Here is a 21,361-nt window from a genome sequence, read left to right as displayed (position 1 = left end):
CCTATGATGAAAATTACAGGCCTCTCATCTTTTTAAGTGGGAGAACTTGCACAATTGGTGGCTGACTAAATACTTTTTTTGCCCCACTGTATCTGGTTTCTGTTATTGTTAAGTTTGAGTTCTAACAAAAAACAGTCTGTGGTTTGCTACACTACGTTCTGTATGTGTCCGTTTTTATGTTATTCTGTATTTTTCCATCATGAGAAAGGCCCATGGCCCTGAAACTGTTAACAATGTTTCAAGTCAGCAATGGTGCATAACACATACATACATCCACACAAGCCAACAGCAGATAATATTCAATCACATATATGGTAACTGGCTATAGTGCATAACACAGAATCCTCATAGTGTCTGATCAGCATGCACTGCGCCCAGCCTGCCACAGGAGTCGCTAGTGTGGGACGAGACAGGGATATCATTGCCGGCCAAACCCTCCTGATCTGTGACACTGGGCCAATTGTGCACTGTCCCATGGACCTCCCGGTCGCGGCAGGCTGTGACAGAGCCTGGGCTTGAACCCAGAGTCTCTGGTGGCACAACTAGCACTGCATCTTAGACCAATGGAATGGAATGGGGTTAGCTTACGTTACTACAAATTTAATGTACCATTGTGTAAGCTTGCCTTGCAATGCAGCTGAAGTAACATAGCTAGCTAACTATTTACTTTCTTATTGTGTACTGGAGGATAAAAATAACTGTATGCCTATGGATGTGTAGCCTGTCTGTTTATGGACCCTAAAACATTAGATTGTTATGAATATTAGTTCAGAACCTATGAACCTCAGCTATCATAGTTGTATCAACTTCCAAGTCTGAATGGAATTAATGAAGCCTGTTGAAAGAGTAGAATATAATAACTTTATTGTGCCAAGGATGCAAGTCCTATATACACATGTACTGTAGTTATTACCACGCATGAGATTCCCACATTGTAGCCTGTACATTGATTATATTCACTGATCATGTAATCTTCCCTGGCAAGTAAACGTGCGGTTCAGGTATGAGAGTCTGAGACATGATTTTTCAGTCATATCAAACTCCATTATTTGAATGATGCTGTGTCTGCATGTATGTATTACAAATATACACTTTAACAGTGTTTACTGCTCCTGGGACATCAATGATTACACATTGTAGCTATGCAATAGACTAGAAACATGATTGATTTGTAATTCATATATACAGAAAAAAAACTATGCATATATAACTCCCTTCATCTGCGGACACAGGATAGTATTTCAATGAGATACTTAATTTCAACAAGTGGAGAATGTGAAACGCTTTATTGAAAGAGGTTCATTATCCAGGTGTTGTAAATACATATGCATTATAATTATGGTAATTGTAATATATTATCAATACAAGTTCAATCTGTACTTCAACGCATGATAAAATGAGGAAGAAAGACGAGGTGGGGAGAGAGGTGTAGAAGACAAAGGGAATGAGGTAAGAACAGCGGCAGACAGTATATGATTAATTAATTACAGTGCTACCCTAATATTCTCTCAGTTCATCACAATTGCGGTGTCGCCTAACCAGCCTTGGGTCCCCAGTTTGCCCGAAGGTTCGTTTAAGAGCGGGTGAGGTGGCAATGACAGGACTGGCTTCCTTTCACATCAAAACATACCTGCAGACGAGTGACAGATGGATAGAGAGAGAGCCTTGTTTTTTTTATTCTTTCATGGTCAGTCATCATAAATACGGAGGTGAAATGCAAAACTGACCTTGGATCATTAACTCTGGGACTACTACATCTCTGTCTGTATTTCAATGAAAAGCATCTCTTTAATAATACTTCCTGTTGACCCGACAAAGTGACGCAGACACCTATTGGAGTGTACCTGAAACATTTAAATATAGAGGGCTTGTAACGACCGTTGGTGGAAGAAGGTGAGGACCAAAGCGCAGCGTGGTACGTGTTCGTCATTTATTAAATAGAACTGAACACTAAATACAAAGTAACAAAAAGAACAACCGAAACAGCTCCATCAGGTACAAAACAGAAAGCAACTACCCACAAAACCCATGTGGGCAAGAGCTACCCAAGTATGTTTCTCAATCAGAGACAACAATAGACAGCTGTCCCTGATTGAGAACCATACCCGGCCAAAAACAAAGAAATACAAAAACATAGAAAAAGGAACATAGAATGCCCACCCTAGTCACACCCTGGCCTAACCAAATTAGAGAATAAAAGCCTCTCTATGGCCAGGACGTGACAGGGCTATGTGTCTGGTTATTGCAAGGCTAACCTCGAGGGAAATCATGACTTGGCAGCAACAGATAGTCCAGTGAAAATGACTGTGTTTATGTGGTGTAAATCTGAAAATTAGCAGCTGACATCTTAAGGGTTTAAGGGTTTTTAAGTTTTTTTTCCATGTACAACAAAACAGGCAGAGATGGAGAAAAAGAACACAGAACAGTTTAATTACCTCTGGTTATGGACACAATAAAGCCAGCAATAAAGCTTCCACGGCCTGTTCCTCACACAGTGAACATCTGGCAATATCTACATTTTTTGACCCCTTGATCAGCTCGCTCTCTGAAAGTAAAGAAAACAGCTTATTTTTTTTATAGATATGAAAACAATAACTGAGATATCTGTTAAAGAGGCTGCGAATTTTTGCAGCTTTTTGTTAAAAATCGCGCAACATTTCAACGTCCTGCTACTCTTGCCAGGAATATAGTATATGCATATGATTAGTATGTGTGGATAGAAAACACTCTGAAGTTTATAAAACTGGTTAAATCATGTCTGTGACTATAACAGAACGCGTTTAGCAGGAAAAATCCCAAGGAAAACTGTTCACAAAAAAAAAAAAAAAATGTCCCTCCGCCAGTCTCTGTATTGTCTATGGCAAGGGAAAATAGATAGGGCCCTGTTTACAATGCCTACAGCTTCCACACGATGTCGCCAGTACTGTCAATTGATTTAAATTAATCCTTGGTAACATGAGGAATAGGCACTTCCTGTCGTCGAGCACACCACAGGAAGTTATGAAAGAGAGAATGTGGACCATGATTTCAAAACGTGCTGCTATTGAATACAGATCACCCCGTGATCAATTTGATCGATTATTAACGTTTACTAATACCTAAAGTTGGATTACAAAAGTAGTTTGAAGTGTTTTGTCAAAGTGTATAGGTAACTTTTTTAATTTAAAAAAATTACGGTGCGTTTTGGAACGGTGCTTTTCCATGGATCAGACGGCCTTCATAAATGGACATTTTGGGTATACATGGACGGATTTAATCGAAAAAAATACCCAATTGTGATGTTTATGGGACATATAGGAGTGCCAACAAAGAAGCTCGTCAAAGGTAATGAATGTTTTATATTTTATTTCCGCTATTTGTGTAGCGCCGGCTACGTTAATTATTTTGTTTACGTCCCCTTCAGGTATTTCGGGGGTTGCATGCTATCAGATAATAGCTTCTCATGCTTTCGCCGAAAAGCATTTTAAAAATCTGACATGTTGGCTAGATTCACAACGAGTGTAGCTTTAATTGAGTACCCTGCATGTGTGTTTTAATGAAAGTTTGAGTTGTATCGAGTACTATTAGTTGTCACTCTAAAATTTCCGCTGATGTCCGCTGATGTTGATCCCTGTACAGGGACAGCAGCCGTAACAGGTAAGACCTTTCAATCTAAAGCAGCAGATGTCATTTTTAGGATATGTCAATACAGCCCAGTGCTGCTTACCTGAGAGGCCATCTTCTTAGGTGTCCGCTTTGACTTCCTTTGTGTTGGAAAAAAGTTGCTTTCAGAACAATTATTTTTGATTGAAAATAATAAAAGTTTTGCTCTCGACAAAAAGACACAAACGCACCTCCATAGCAAATAACAATTTGCCTGTGAATAACCACACGTTCATACAAATGTGCTACTGTATGCAGAATTCTTGAGCCACAACCAAAGATGCTGCCATATCCTGCCAGCATGCCCACAAGCAAGCCACTGAGAATGATGACGCATGGAAGAGGGAAAGGAATGAGCTGGGAACAGCAATTTGTTGCAAGTTGGGGAGGAGGGCTAATAGCAGAACAATAGACTATTAAACCTTTACTAAATGGGGCGGCAGGGTAGCCTAGTGGTTAGAGCGTTGGACTAGTAACCGGAAGGTTGCAAGTTCAAACCCCCGAGCAGACAGTTAACCCACTGTTCCTAGGCCGTCATTGTAAATAAGAATTTGTTCTTAACTGAAGGTAAAAAAAATAAAAAAGAATAGTCTAATAGCCGAGCTAGGTGTAAACCCCCCCCATCACAGGCCAGATTTGCCCTATCGACCAAGGGGTAGCTTGCTACTTACTCAATGTAATAAAGTAATTACTTTTCAAATTAGTTACCTTAGTTAGTTAGTTACGCTGTCCTTACGAACCGCATATTTACAGCAGTATGTTAGCTACCTACCTAACATTAGTTGTTATACATCAAACTTGCCAGTATATTAACTATAGGCTACTTGATTATTCTCGTCAGTCTTAGCTAAATGGTATAGTTGTGCTTTCTCAATGGACATTTGAGTGTTATCTTAAATTCGCTCTGGCTATCTATAGGCTGGACAATAGAACCCAAGGCTGAAAAACGGCTTAATAATGTTGGTTAAACTGCCCATAGCAAATTATTGGAATCGAACGTTCGCAGAGCCTGTTTTGACTGGGGTGATGCTTAGAATTTAAAAAAAATTAAATTATCTATTTTTATTTTACCACTACAATCTGTTCGTCGGACAAATGTAAAAAAAAAGAAAAAAAAAAACTTGTGTAGAAAGTAAACATCCGCACCTCGACGGTGGGATATGCTAATGTCTGCGTAATGAAAAAAGAAAAACGTATATTTATGGTCTAGCAATCGATGACAAACGAGCTCGCTGCCCAGAATTACATAATTACAAGGAGATTACAGTTTAATCAGGAGACTCTCCTGACTAAAACGGTGCCTGTGTTACAGTTTTGCTTCCGTCCCTCTCCTCACCCCTGCCTGGGCTCGAACCAGGGAACCTCTGCACACATCAACAATTGCCACCCTTGAAGCATCGTTGCCCATCGTCCCACAAAAGCCGCGGTTCTTGCAGAGCAAGGCAACAACTACTTCAAGGTCTCAGAGCGAGTGACGTCACAAATTGAAACGCTATTAGCGTGCACTCCGCTAACTAGCTAGCCATTTCACACCGGTTACACCCGACTTGAAAAAAATCTAAATATACTCATTGCGAGATATTTGGCGAAATAGACAGACATGCCTATATTTCCCACATAGGAAACAAAGGGAAGACCGCAGAGTTCCAATATTATTTTTGTTGTTTACATTTTAACTATAAAACAATGTGAGCAGGTCTCATTGCCAACAATAGCAAAGCAGGCATTGTGACGTTGAACAATAAGCTGGGAATTGAACGTTCGGAAGGCGAGTTGGTGCTCAATAGAACTAATAGGAGCTGGCAGGGTGAAAAATGCACTAAATCAAGGCCTGTTTTTTTGCGATTACTTCAAAACGACGGTAAGCAGCTGGCAAATATGGTCATATTATGAAACTGGGCCCCACGGCGGATGCAATGAACTAGTTTTTATCAAAAAATAATGTTTTAAAAATTTCAGATGTCCAGCCTACTATCTACACGGATTTAAGAGCAATCTCACCTGAGTGTACCAGAGTGCAGAATAATTACTTTATGAGTGCTCAACACCCATTGAATATGGCTCTGGTTAGCACGAAAACTGCCTTACCAGCTCTGCAAGGGCGAGTAAAATGGTCAGAGTGGTATCATTTGTGTCTCGAAGTAGCTAGCCAAAGTTAGCTTGGGTGCTTGACTGCCGTTGTAAGGCCAGAATGCTCAAATCAGCCCTACTCCTCTGCCCAAACGTCCAGTGTGCGCTCCGAGAGCGAAACGGTCTGAATTTACAAACTGACCATTTTCTTTTAATGTAAACACCATAATATGAATCAAATTAATCCAATATACTATGTTATTACAAAAAAGTGTTTAAATTATCTGGTAATGCCAATACGGAATACTATCAAATGCTTCTCAAAGATGCCCTCTGGTGGTCAAACTAGCAATGACTTGCAGTAACAGAAGAAATGGCTGAGAATTAAATTACGTGCCACAGAATGCTGCAGAAGCACGCAGGGTGAGCCGCAGTATGACGCAACTTTTAAAGGAGGGATCACTGTACTTCTCCTCTCCCTGCCACTGCTACTGCTGCTCCTATTCTCCCTGCCGCTGCTACTGCTTCTCTCACTTGTCCTCTTCCTTGCGCTCCAAGGCTGTCCCGTTGCTCCACTAACCCCTCCAGCCATGTTGGATGTCCCTTCATGGAAGGGGTTGAGGAAACTCATGACAGCCATGAAGCGCCATGACCGGTGTTGCACTGCCCTGGCCACACTCCTCCTCAACTCCCACTCCTTGTTTCTTTCCTTGACAAAAGTGTCCCTGAGGATCTTCCACTTTCTCCTGCAAAGTTCCTCTAATGAAAACAGGTGAAAAACAAAATGTATTAAATGAAAGTATTACATTATCAAATTTAATGTAATGTATTTTTAACCACATGTATTATATGATCTAAATTATTCTTATTATGGTAACAGATTGAGCATAAGTTCTCACAGAAGAATGAAATGTAAACGCAAGGTGATATCTGAAACTCATTAATTGCATGTAACACAGAATAGACTACATGATCAGTGAATATATTCCATGTATGGGCTACAATGTGGGGAACTCGTGCTTGGTAACAACTACATGTAGTTATATACGACTTGCCTCCTTGGCACCATAAAGTTAGATTATATCCTACTTAATCCATACATTAACTAAAATATTCCTCTCAACTGTACAGTTTTTGCATGACTCGTTATGACCTTACAATAACTTACATTTGCTTCAATCCCAGTATTTTTGTCAGCCATCTTTGCTGAAGAAAGTCTCCGGAATTGGGTCCCATCGTGTCAAATTTGTCATGGGAACCACTCGATATGATTGGTCATCACCCAGCGGTCACTGCTGGTGATTTGCATAAAGTTGGGAAAGTCTTAACTTTTTCACCGCCTCCTTCGCGCAGGCCAAAGGTCCCCCGCCGTTTCATTGAAAATGAATGGGAAGCGGTGTTTCAAGAGACGCCAATGGAGCGGCATTGGATACATCCTGAGAAAGTATAGACTCTAACCTAAGAAAAGCTGTCTATTGGACTCCAATGGAGATGCCCGAAACTACGTGGCGGAGTACAATTGAGACATCGACATCAGCAGGGCTGGGCCGCGGTGGAGAAGATGGCCAGAGACAGACAGAAATGGAGTGCCTTTGTAGCTGCCCTATGCACCAGGCGGCTCGACGGGGAAGAATGAGTGTGTGAACTGAGGTGACCAAAGTTACCTCGCTAAGTCCTAAATCTACATTCGTAGTGTAGGGCTCAGGGGTCATCTATCAATTTTTCTTGTTATTCTTTATCATTGTTTCTTATTGAATTGTTTCTACAATAAAAACTATTTTTCAAGAAAAATGTCTTATTTGCGTAAATTACCTGTGTTCTCCTGAAATTTCTGATACACGATACCTCTAAAACAAGTTGACTGTGGGTCCAAGCTTTCAATCCAACCAGTCCGTCACACACCAGATTCACCTAGACTTTAAGTTGTTGAATCAGAGATGTGAGTTGCTGGTTGGAATGAAAGCTTGTACCCACCCAGAGAAGTGAGTTGCTGGTTGAAATGAAAGCTTGTACCCACCCAGAGATGTGAGTTGCTGGTTGGAATGAAAGCTTGTACCCACCCAGAGATGTGAGTTGCTGGTTGGAATGAAAGCTTGTACCCACCCAGGCCCCCCAGATCAAACTGGAAACCACTGCTTTAAAGTTACTTGTTTTCATAAGTTACCCGTTTCAATCAAGCTGTAGTTTTTGCTTTACCATGGAGCCTCATTCTGTAAGGTGTAAAAAATGTTTTACTCTCAATTCATTTACATAACCTACTATTGTTCATTCAGTGGTATCGAGTCTTCTCCAAGGCTAACACTTTTGGGCACTTTTGCAAAACATGAATTCATAGAAAGTATAAAGAAACTAGCCTAGATGTTTAAACATGTAAAACAATTACACAGACAGACCCGTTCATTTGAGTTATTAACAATTGTATGAAATCTATTTTGTTATAATATTTCATATGTATGCAGGCAGTTGTGTGTGTGTGTGTGTGTGTGTGTGTGTGTGTGTGTGCGTGTGTGTGTGTGTGTGTGTGTGTGTGTGTGTGTGTTTACAGGACTGTAAACAGAACATAATGACATTAAACTACATTGCATTTCACTTTATCTGCAATTTTGTCAAGGACACCATGGAGCCTCTCCGTGTGGGATTCTAGGCGTGGCCTCATCCCTTTCACTCTCCCTAACCTTAAGGGTGTACATTCTGTCGGCTCCATGCGTGCACTTGGCGGTTGAGGTACTGGGGCTGTCTGCATCAGCTGATGCTTCGTTGTGCTGCACTGTGGTAGAGGGAGTGACATGGGGAGGGTTTGCTGGGATCTGCCTGGGGTGGAAAGCCGGGAGGGGGCTGGTTTACCTCTTTTGCTGCTGAGGTGGGGGACTACATTGCACGAGGCAATCAGGACAGGTGGTGAAATAGAGGCCCTTTCCCCAATTGCCTTGTGCATTCGTTTTAACCAGGTCTCAGCATTGGTCTCTCCCTGTTTTGTACCTGTTACAGTAGGGGGGGTTTTCAAGCCCCATCATGAGGGTCAATAACAAGACAATATCAATATGATATTGTTTGAGCATTTTTTCAAGTTGGCATGCATAACATTTTAAGTTTTAACATTGTAACTTTCTGTGGAAATCATAGTTAGTTTCCGTATTTTATTAATTGAACCAATATTAGAGAACAAAAGTTTAGAAGATAAAAAACAATGACATTACAATGACATTAAACATTTCCATGACCCATTTAATGCTTATTACTTTGTTCTTCTTTAAATTCTCCCACTTCTTTGAGGCCTGGCCACCTGTGAGCTTTCTCCAGACCCATTTTCAGAGATATTATCCTTCAAATAATTACAAAGCATTTGCACATAATTAGTAATCATGCATGTAAACAAACAACTGACAGCAAATATATTACCCTCCATAATTCAAACTTGATGTAAAGGAGTGTGTAACTGGTTGCAGGAAGTCAGGCGCAGGAGAGCAGAAATGGGTAGCAAACGGAGCCCTTTATTGAGGTGAACAAAACACGGTACTCAGAAAACTAAACACACACAGGTTACAATAATCCGGCACAAACCAGCCTGGAGTACACATACGTTTACATATAACAATTCCACACACAATTCCTCACATAGGCATGGGGGGAAACATAGGGTTATATGCAAGATGACTAATGAGGGAATGCAAACCAGGTGTGTGGGAAAACAAGACAAAACAAATGGAAAATGAAAGGTGGAACGGTGATGGCTAGAAGACCGGTGACGTCGACCACCGAACGCCACCCGAACAAGGAGAGGGACCGACCTCGGCGGAAGTCGTGACACTTGATGTCACAAATACATGGTAGATAGGTTTGAGCCAAAAACCCATTTCCTTACATGCCAGATTGTTGACCAGTATCATACATTTACTATAGTACTTATCCATTATTTATTAGTTATTACATTAAAAGTTTCATTTGTTGTGGTTAGGATAGACTTCCATAGCGTTCCACCACTTACTCCCAGCCCAGCTCTGCAGCATTCCCCTTCCCTGTAAACAACTCCTCATTTGCTGCTCGAAGAGTAATGAGGGTTTTGGTCTCGTCGTCTGACTCTGTTGTATACATCAACCTTGGGTGATAATTTGACAGTCAAGTATCGAGATAGATATCTAATTAGAATATATGATTATATGTCATTTCATCCCTTGAGACCCCAATAGAATTCCAGAATGCTACTGTAGATTACTGAGGATTTTCAAGATAAAGCTCATTGTCTCACTCATAGCTCAAAAACAAATGAGAATTACAAATAAACTTACGTTTACAGAACACAACCTCTTATTTAACAACACCACATTCATGTTATTAGGAATAACACCGATTTTGTCTTTGATTGTGTAGACACTCACTATCGAAAACGTTTAACACAACAACAAAAAACATAGAGTATTTCAATTGTAGTAAATTTGACTAAAAGACTCACTCAAAATGCACCAAGTACAATATATTATACTATAAATATTATTTACATAGAAATAAATACAATTATTCAAAATGTTTTTTTTCTTTCTTCAGAACATTGACAAAATAATATTGAGATGAGTTGACAACAGATACTCAAAACAGACATATTTTTTACTCAAATGTAAGTTGAATACAAACAATTGTAAAATATGGAAAATGATTGATTTGAAAATCGCCAAGATGTATTAGAACTTTCAGCACTCTGACGGAGTTGATAGACAGCAATCGGACGGAGTTGATGTTTTTACGGAGATGACAGAAATGGCATTTTTCTTAATTCAAGTGGTATACACAGTAGCAATTCAGTTTGTCCTCAGTTGCTTTATGACTCTATAACCTAATTAAATGTAACATATTTGAACCTAAATGCATATTCTATGTTAATCTATCAGGCAGATGGAGTTGACGGTTAATGGTTGTGAGCGTGGTGATTCCAATATTGTTTGTTTGAAGCAAAAGTAGAGAACCTTACAGACCATGAGTGGTCTTGTTGCAGTACATGTAATGAGGACATGAATAAGAGGTATAGTTGACCCTGCTCATTCTTGATTATTTTAGGATTTTTGACAAATCTGCTGACCAAATCTCCAGACACATCTTTTAGGAATCACAGTTTTCAGAGAAAAATTATTCAAAGTCACAGAGGGCTATTGCAAGAAACGACATAACATAATTTTCCAGTCAATACCCATTATTGCCAGTTTTTTTTATTATTTTTAAACACTTTTTTGGAGAGTTTGAAATTGGGATCCTGCTCAAATATTGCAACAAAATATATATATATTTTTTCAACAATGAAAAAACTCGGTGGAACTGGCTTCGAGGTCCAGAGTTGAGTTTGATGGCTCAAAGGTGATTTATAGAGCCCCCATGAGGGCATTCAAACCTTTACACCCTGACAAAGGCCTATACCAAGCCAAAATTAAATCAATTAGTTCCTCCTTTTATTGTTCAAGAGTTCCTTGATGGTAAAAGTAAGTTCCACTGTAAATGTTTTCTAAATGTTTTGTCTGCTGAGTGGTGTCCATCATTCCCTTTGTTTTTCATTTCCAGTACATTATCAAACTGTTAAGAAATGAAGGTACACTTTTTACACTTTTTACAGAAGTCCAGTCAATTAGAGGAGCAAGGCATAACAGTGTTAATGTTTCAAGAACACACATATACTGCCATTGCTATGTAAAGTATTTTTCAAAAAGGACTTGCAGTGATTTTATTCAGTCACCCTTTCAAAACGAAACTTTTAAAGAGATAAAAACATCAACACAACAATTAAAGAGTTTGCTGTCCATTTTTTAGCTACGTTTTACCCTCTACTGACCCTAACCAAACACTGTGACCACAGAAATGTTCATATTAATGCAGTGTTGATGTTTAAGTGTATATTAGCAATTAAAATCCCTCTGGGTCCAAATATGGCGACCATACCACCATGGACCCAAGTAGTACTAAATAAATATACATATTTTAATTGGCTGTCAAACCAATGGTGAAATGTGCACTAATTAGTCTCAGGTTTGAGTCTGGACATAAACGCTCTAATAACTTATTTATGGGGAAATACCCCCCAATATTTAGGCTAATGGCAGAAGACTACTTTCTAAGGATGTTATGCTCGACATTCACACTTGAAACTGTAGTGCTAGTGTTTTGACATCCGCCTCGAAATGCTGTTTCGACCATTCAAAACTGTTTTCGAAACAGCATTTCGAGCCAGATGTCAAAACACTAGAGCTACGTTAGCAATGACTATGGACACAGGTTTCTATTTAAATGTAACTATAAAATTCAAATATACATAGAATGCAAATTTTAAATAAAAATCACATGGCCATATAGTTTCACAAACAAATACAAATTATGATGAGCAAATAAATTCAAGACAGTTTTTTTCTGATTAATAAACATTTCTTATCATGCAAACTAATTTGCAGTGGTCATATGTTTTTGTGAATGTGACAACATTTGTGACTCCACAGATTACCTTTGTGACCTACATTTTCCGTATTTGTGAATTGAATTGCGTTTGTGACTTGCGAGTTTTCTCACATATTTGTGAGTTGTGTTTTATGGATCAGTATGTGCAGATCAAAGATACACGATCCATATTAGGACATCCTCAGCTCTCAAGTCAAACTCCCTCAGTTGTTATTTTTCCTCCTCGTACCAAACTTCTACAACTTCTACTGCTTCAGTCCTACAGCTACTACATTAACTATTAATACTAAGACTACTACAGTAGTGACTTTGGGCATTCTACACTGCTACTATTATAGTCACAATAACAGTAGCAGCGAATCAGTGGCCATGTGGTTGTCACACCCTGATCTGTTTCACCTGTATTTGTGATTGTCTCCACCCACCTCCAGGTGTCACCCGTTTTCCCCATTAGTCCCTGGGTATTTCTTCCGGTGTTCCCTGTTTGTCTGTTGCCAGTTCGTCTTGTCAAGTCAACCAGCATGGTTTTCCGTGCTCCTGGTTTTTCTTAGCTGACCATTGACTCATTGACAGGCCTCGGTTTAATACTCACTCCTTCGACGATAAATGTGAATCCGAACATCAGTGTTCTGCCATGGCCAGCGAAGACCCCAGATCTCAATCCCATTGAGCACGTCTGGGACGTGTTGGATCGGATGGTGAAATGTCTGGGGCCTTGCAGGTGCCGCGGTGGAAGAGTGGGGTAACATCTCGCAGCAAGATCTTGCAAATCTGGTGCAGTCCATGGTTGAGGAGATGCACTGCAGTACTTAATGCAGCTGGTGGCCACACCAGATACGGACTGTTATTTTTTATTTTGACACCCCCCCCCCCCCCCCCCTTGTTCAGGGACACATTATTCCATGTCTTTGGAACTTGTTCAGTTTATGTCTCAGTTGTTGAATCTTGTTATGTTCATACAAATATTTACACATGTTAAATTTGCTGAAAATAAACGCAGTTGACAGTGAGGGGATATTTAGAAGTTTAGAAGCAACTCCTATTTTATCAGCTGGCAACGTAGATGCTCATTGTCACATGCACAATGATTGAATAACATGTACAGTTGAAGTCGGAAGTTTACATACATACACTGGACGATGACCCCAAACATACTTCCAAAGTTGTGGCAAAATGGCTTAAGGACAACAAAGTCAAGGTATTGGAGTGGCCATCACAAAGCCCTGACCTCAATCCTGTAGAAAATGTGTGGGCAGAACTGAAAAAGCGTGTGCGAGCAAGGAGGCCTACAAACCTGACTCAGTTACAACAGTTCTGTCAGGAGGAATGGGCCAAAATAATCAGGAAATAAATCATTCTCTATACTATTATAATGACGTTTCACATAATTAAAATAAAGTGGTGATCCTAACTGACCTAAGACAGGGAATATTTACTAGGATTAAATGTCAGGAATTGTGAAACACTGAGTTTAAATGTAGTTGGCTAAGGTTAATGTAAACTCCCGACTTCAACTGTATGTGTACATTTATTTTGCAATGCTCGCGCATGCGACGTGTCTGGTTTGGGGAGCGTGTAAGGGGTGGCTTAATAGCACATCACAGTAACCCCCTTTTGCCACATATTACATTCCCAGGTTGCTAAGAATCAGGGAGCATCGAAAATTCCAAAAACAAAGCCAATTTTGACAGCGAGGAACTATAACACATTTTCAGTGCGGCCTTGTGCAGACTTCTCCTTCCCTTGGCAGTCTGTCCTCAGGGCTCCTCGCCATTGAAAGACCACCACAACATGTCTCCTCCACTTAGTGCTGTCCCTCCAGAACCAACCTCTGAACAAAGGTTTTCAACTCCGAATACAAGGCCCTCGCTTCCCTCTCTTTCCTTCCTTCTAACATTGCGAATGATATGTTTCCTTGTCTCTCCTCTCGGCATCAATGCCAACACAGTGACTGAATTGCATTTCGGCTTCTGGATTGTTGCTCTAACTGCTTACAGTAACTGACTGTGGGGTATTCTTTTGAATGCTACGGTAATAATGACTTTCAATGAGTAACTACGGCTTGGAATCCAAGTATAGTAAAAACCTGAACAGAAAATCTGAAACAGTAAGCCATTTTCATTAACACAGTAAACATTTGACAAGTCTGGATTTTTGGAAAATGTTTTACAGTAGCTTATTTCTTCTCCAATTATCGAGCCCTGGGAGAAAAAAAAACACTCACTGTCTGATGTGCATGTGACAACCCTCATGACCTGACTTGACATCTGCAATAAAACATTAAACAGCCTGGTTTGTTAGTTGGCCCATGCCGTGTGTTAAATGGAATGGTTGTGTTTCTGGGAATGGGACCTGTATCCTGCTTAAACGCTGTCACAATCAGTAACTTACGTACAAGCCAATGGACATAGTCTAAGGACATCATTGCACATTAAAGACAGATAACAGCAACTCGCTTGACTTTGGTACAAAACAGTCTATTATATCACAGGTTGTTCCTACAGCTTTTGTTAATAAAGTACATACAAACAGATAGTACATCTAAGTCACCTGCTCATGTATATGGACTTTGACTGTTTGGCTTTTTGGTTAATAATAAGTGACCAAGAGTCATCACATGAAATAGCTTCATAGACCATTTCAAATCCTCATTGTCTCTTTATTCTGGTCCACATTGTCCTGTCTCTCTCTCTCTCTTTCTCTCTCTCTCTCTCTCTCTCTCTCTCTCTCTCTCTCTCTCTCTCTCTCTCTCACACATACATACATACATACATACATACACAATTTCACATGCAGCCTCACATCACCTCTAGAAACCGATACAATTTTCACCTGGTGTTTTTATAAGTCTACACATTTTATCTTGTTTATTTCTTTCCAAGCCCATGTTTGTTTTAAATGTTCCCGTGTGTTTCTGGCTTCCTCTAGTAAAGTGGGCGATTGTGTACTTAATTCCATATACTCCTGTGCTGCTGATCCGTATCCCGGTCTATGAGCGAGCATCAGTACCCCAATGTAAATCTCTTTCATACACAAAGACAACAAGCCAATACGAGAGGAGGGGGACATTTCTTTGCTCCCCTTGACTGCAGAAATTCGAACAGCATTCAACACAGGTCCGGATGCCCTGCTCTAGTAGGGCTGTATAGTGAGACATCTGTAGAAAGTGTGTGTGTGTGTGTGTGTGTGTGTGTGTGTGTGTGTGTGTGTGTGTGTGTGTGTGTGTGTGTGTGTGTGTGTGTGTGTGTGTGTGTCCTGCTGCTCTAACAAAGCAATGGTAAATGGGTGAGTAAACGCTTATAAATATGTTATAAACTAAATAGTGTAGTTACACAGTGAACAGTTCCAAAGTAAACCACTTTGAATTGTTGTATGTGAGTATTGCTCTTTGTCAGTAAAAAGGCACTGTAAGTGAACAAGCATAAGGGAAATGTTTTTCTGACTAGCTTTGTTTTCTGCACTATTACCCACAATTTGTCCAGATGAAATATGGACAGTAAATATAACAAAAATGTAGATCTAGACTTTCAACATTTATTGCGCAGGACACTTGATATCGTTTCGAACATTTTACCCAACAAGAGGGAGCCAGCAGCATTGAGGCTAGACTGTGTGATCAGGGATGAAAGTGAATATGTAATTAACACTCTCCCTGTAATTGCTATCAGACTTTCTTTTCATTTGAAGATGAAATGATTTATGTTTTCTTCCGAAACCAAGGTCAGATGCCCAGTCATAGATATTGAATAAAAACAGGCAGGAATAACACACGGGCGGGCAGGCTGGCTGCGAAGCTAAATGTCATGCTATCGTATGCTCTAACGGGCATCTCTAAATGAATTAAATGCCATATCCAAAGTACACTCATCATGCAGACAATTATTACTGTAAAATGAAATCAAACTTGGTGATAGAGTTGGAGTTGACGTAACCATGGGTGAACGGGGAGTACGTTAGGGGACTGTGTGTGGAGTAGGCGTTGTCGCTTATCCTGTATTTGTGCATATTAATAGGCCCATAAATGCATATCTTAGTTCATTATTATCTCACAGTACAAAAACGGTCTATTTCATTGGACCATGTAGTGCTAATAGCCCTTACTTAGAACAAACAACAGTCGGGTCGTTTCATTTCAGCAAGCCATGACACCCACAATCTCAGATTCTTCTGAAATGGGTTTCTGTATTTAGAAACAGATAATATAATCATTCCTGCAACGTTATTTTTGTTGAAAGACAATATGAACTCTGAGACATTAAGCTAATTTACTCCACCCAAATTGGCCATTTTAATTTATGGGATTCATATAATATTCAATAAATATAGTACCCAACATCGGATTTGGACTAAAGCTCCTCTTAACAATCCAAATAAATGGTCAATAACTGCCCACGAACCACCCCAAACCCCACACCAAGCCCACCGCAATGGCCAGTATACATTATCAGGACAAACTGAATTGCTTTCATGGAGGACTGGCTTGAATTGTGACGATTACCACACAATTTATTTTCATAATGAACAAAGGCTATTGTTGCAACGAAAATGTACTCGGCTCTTGCAACCCATTATGACACACACCTGGCAACCCTCATTATGCACACCTGCGCCCCATCATGAGGCACACCTGGACACCATACCTCTGACGGAGGGCCTCCTACCACGGGTCGTCACAGTGAGCCAGTCCCCCAGCCTACCCAGCCGTCCGCCCAGGTCAGCGATGCCTGACTTTCCCTTCCGAGAAGTATGACGGTACTCTATCGAAATGCCGTGGCTTTCTATTCCAGTGCGCCCTCTATTTCACATATCAGACGGGAGCCCCCACCCCCGAGAGGTCCAAGGTTGCCACGGTCAGCGTTGGAGTGGGCTACGGCCGTCTGGGAGAGAGGGGAGGATGAGTTGGTTCCTATGAAAGGAACCCAACCATCCTCCAGAGGGCAGAGAGGGAGGTGAGTGACTTTTTATTTTTCTTCGGCAGCACTGGTGTCCACCTCGCCACTCCTTTGGCTGTCCTGAGGCAGAGCCTGAACCCATGGAGGTGGGGGCCATGCACCTCTCCTTGTCACCGGAGACAGCTGGGACTCTGTTCCTATTGCGGCCAGGAGGAACACCAGCTTCAGCGGTGCCCGGTGCGCCCTAACCCAGGGTCCACTAGAACAGAGGGGTGGCCCTGTGACCTTCCATCTCCCAGGGTAGGCGTGAGTATTCCATCACTTTCCTCCAAACCCTTTCTGGCTTCAATTTCACTGGCTGTCCCATCTGTCTCTACAGCTCTAGTGGACTCCGGTGCCGCTCAGGTCCTCGCCTCCTCCCTGAACTTAACTTCATACCTGCTCTCCTCTCCTTTTCCTGTCCAAGCTCTGGATATGCGACCATTGGGATCCACCACAATTACTCATGTCAAAGCACCACTCACCTTCAACGTGGGACCCAAGCACCATGAACACCTTTCCTTCATCACCGCACCCATAAACAAAGTCATCCTCGGCCTCCCGTGGCATCAACTACATAACCCCACCATCTCCTGGTCAAGGATGTGACTCACCGCCTGGGAACCAGGATGCCGGAGGACCTGCTTTCCCGCACCCTGTGGTTCCACATCGGTGGAGAGTCCTGGGAGTGTCCTCCAGCCAATCAAGCGGTCCTCCCGTATCGTTGGTCCCATGTTTTAGGACATAGACGTGGACATCTGCCATGCTCTGGAGAGAACCAGCTCCTGCCACCTGCCCTGCAGAGAGCATCTACGTCCCCAAGGAGATGAGAGATCGGCTGTTGACCTGGGCACACACATCCCTTGCCGCTAGACACCCAGGTATCACCCGCACCATCCAGTTCCTCTCCGATAAATACTGGTGGCCCACCTTGGCGTAGGACGTCGCCCACTATGTCAACTCATGTTCGGTATGTACCCAATCCAAATCTTCCCGGCACACTACAGCAGGTAAACTACTTCCCCTTCCCTCAGCGCCCTTGGTCACATCTGTCCATAGACTTTGTTATGGATCTCCCCATTTCTGATGGTTTTACCACTATTCTGGTTGTTGTTGACAGATTCTCAATCTTGCCGTTTTATCCTTTTCTCTGGTCTACCTACCGCTCTCCAGGTCGCTGAGGCACTATTCCAGCAGCTCTTCCGACACACGTCGCTGGTCTGGAAAGCCTTTATGGAGAAGCTTGGGACCACGGTCAGCCTCACATCTGGGTACTGGCCTCAGTAACGGGCAAGTGGAGAAGACCAACCAGGAGCTGGAGAGGTTCCCAAGGAGTCACTGGCAAGGGGAGTGGGCCCGGTTCCTTCCCTGGGCGGAATATGCCCAGAACCCACTCCTCCACCGGATTGACTCCCTTCCAGTGTGTCCTGGGATGTCAGCTGGCCCTGGCTCTGGCTCTGTGGACTCCGAGCCAGACTGAGGCCAGTGCAGTTTACGAGTGGTTCCGTCAGAAGGATCAGGTGGACCACCACTGCAGTGAGGCTCCCGTGGACTGGGAGGGTATGGTCCAGAGGAGCAGTGTTGGGTTCCGGTGATTGACATTCTAGATCCCAACATCATCCAATATTTCCACCCTCGCCATCCGGACCAGCTGGAGTCGTGCGCTCGACATCACCGGTTTACTAACCACCGGTCCTGGCAACTCATCATTACGCTCACCTGAGCCTCATCACCACCTTGATATAGCAATCCCTAGCGTCAGTCTTCAGGCAGTATTGGTTCAGTTTTCATGTCCAGGTGCATCTCTTGTTTTGTAACTCCATGTTATTATTAAACCAACCGTCTACGTTACAAATGTTTTTAAAATTGTATGTTTTCCTTAATTTTGCTGGACCTCAGGAAGAGTATGTGGATCCATAATAAATACAAATAAACAATACACTCTGCCACAGCTTCATAATACTTGTCAAACATAGAGAACTGATACTTGGTTTTGGGGGGTCTGTGAGTGGCTTTTGACCATTTATTAAAATCATTGTTAAGAAGACGCTTGGTCCAAGTTGGATACTATATTTATTGAACGTTACATGAATCCAACAAATTGAATTAGCCAGTTTGGGTGCATCAATTGGCATCATTTCTTATTTCTAATTATCTTTCAACAAAATGTTGCTGGAATGCTTACCTCTTTCCATCTACAGAAATTGTTCCATTTCGGAACAATCTAAGATGGTGGGTGTCGAAATCGTCTTGTGCTTTTTGAGGTGGAATGACTCGGTAGCCAGACCTAACTATCCAGTACTCATTATAAAACTACATTTGGGACTCATATGGTTGCGTGGTTATGGTGGCTGGGTCTCCGACAGATGATTTCAGCACTTAACCCACTGCCATGCTCAATAAACACAGCCCAACCGCAGTATTGCTTTCTGCGTATCCTACTATTCACATTTATTAACATTCACAGTCCGAGGAAATCTCTGGTGAAACGTTTTCTGAACATGGAATATATAATCCAGGAATGATACAATTTTATGGGGGAAATATAAGAGTGTTACCGAAGCAAGCCTAAGACTACATTTGTTCTATGCTAAGCACCCCCAGCTGTGGTTATGGATATGGCCTCTTCTGCCAATAAGCAGCAGTGCTTTACAGACGCTAAGTATGAGTCCCAAATGGCACCCTAGTCCCAACATAGCGTCTTACTTTTGACCAGAGCCTTGGGCATGGTCAAACGTAGTGCACTATATAGGGAATAGGGTGCCGTTTGGGAAGTAACCCAACATCCTTGTAGAAGCTGCTGTTAGTATTAGACTAGAGCCATTTCTGTGGGTGACCTCATGGACTGTGGTTTGGATGGCACTCCAATGACAAACAATACTTAAAGGTATGGCAAAGGATGACAGGAAAGTGTACAGTACAACATGACCTCAACGTTTCAATCCTCATCTGCTCTACACGTAGTAGCATTTCTCCAACTCTTGACTGTCAAGCCAATTGATTGGATAAACATTGCCTACACATTTTCATTACAAACTGGATACAGTACATACACTCAGAAATAAAGGTTTATTTTAGTTCTTAAAGGGGTACAAACACTTGTCACTGTAGTGGTACCCTGTAAGGTATGCCCTTTGTACCTTTAGTTATAGATACTTAATTGTACTCTTACCTTAAAAGAGCCAATAGTGTACCTTAGGGGACAGGTACAAAAACATACATTTTTAGGGTACCACCAGTGTGACAAAACCATTTGTTACTTTTAGGTGGCAAAAAAATTTACCTCTAAAAAGGTTTTTGGGTGTTGTTTTAACAGGGTGTAAAGCCTTATTTGAATATTTCCCAGGTTGCCTTTCAAGTTAATTTGAGAGTAGCCAGTAGCATGTTTGTTAGTGACAGAGACATGGTTGTTGCATTCAATTGATTTTTGTCCTATAGTCTTCACCAAGTGATTGCCTAAGTGAATATTTGTAATTGAAATTAAACTCTATGACCACCCACATGAAAAAATACTAGTTTACTATAGAATACTACAGTGCTTACTATAGAATTATGTAGTTAACTGTAGTATACTGTAGAATACTATAACAAACTGTAGTATCCCTCGAGCATGTGTACCGTAGTACTTACTATAGAATGTTGTAGTATACTGTAGAATACAGTAAATACTACAGTAATGTCCGAAAAACACTACAGTTTTTTAAAACTATGGTAATAACACAGTATTTACTTTGCATATACAGTGGGGCAAAAAAGTATTTAGTCAGCCACCAATTGTGCAAGTTCTCCCACTTAAAAAGATGAGAGAGGTACTGTCACGCCCTGACCATAGTTTACTTTGTATTTTCTATGTTTTGATTGGTCAGGGTGTGATCTGAGTGGGCATTCTATGTTACATGTCTAGTTTGTCTAGTTCTATGTTCGGCCTGATATGGTTCTCAATCAGAGGCAGGTGTTCGTCATTGTCTCTGATTGGGAACCATATTTAGGTAGCCTGGGTTTCACTGTGTGTTTGTGGGTGATTGTTCCTGTCTATGTGTTTTTCACCAGATAGGCTGTTTTAGGTTTTCGTTACGTTCATCACGTTCTTTATTTTGTAGTGTTTGCATTGATTCGTGTTTTACGTTTGTTCATTAAAACATGGATCGCAATCTACACGCTGCATTTTGGTCCGACTCTCCTTCACATACAGAAAACCGTTACAGAATCACCCACCACCAACGGACCAAGCAGCGTGTCAACAGGCAGCAACAGCAGCGTAAAGAGGAATGGACATGGGAGGACGTTTT

General features: G+C 41.4%; 1 long non-coding RNA gene across 1 annotated transcript; it reads left to right on the top strand.

Moving 5' to 3' along the window:
• Nucleotides 1-15,284: 15,284 nt before the first annotated feature.
• LOC149985157 (uncharacterized) lies at nucleotides 15,285-19,111 on the top strand. The gene is made up of 4 exons (XR_016487381.1): nucleotides 15,285-15,426; nucleotides 17,120-17,333; nucleotides 17,413-18,042; nucleotides 18,246-19,111. It is a non-coding gene; the product is annotated as an uncharacterized LOC149985157 (long non-coding RNA).
• The last annotated feature ends 2,250 nt before the right edge of the window (nucleotides 19,112-21,361 follow it).

The sequence above is a fragment of the Oncorhynchus mykiss genome, chromosome 2 (genome assembly GCF_057628025.1).
Source record: "Oncorhynchus mykiss isolate SJ-2025 chromosome 2, ASM5762802v1, whole genome shotgun sequence".
Lineage (NCBI taxonomy): Eukaryota > Metazoa > Chordata > Actinopteri > Salmoniformes > Salmonidae > Oncorhynchus > Oncorhynchus mykiss.
Note: the sequence above shows the minus strand (reverse complement) of the source record. Positions and strands in the feature narration are given on the sequence as shown.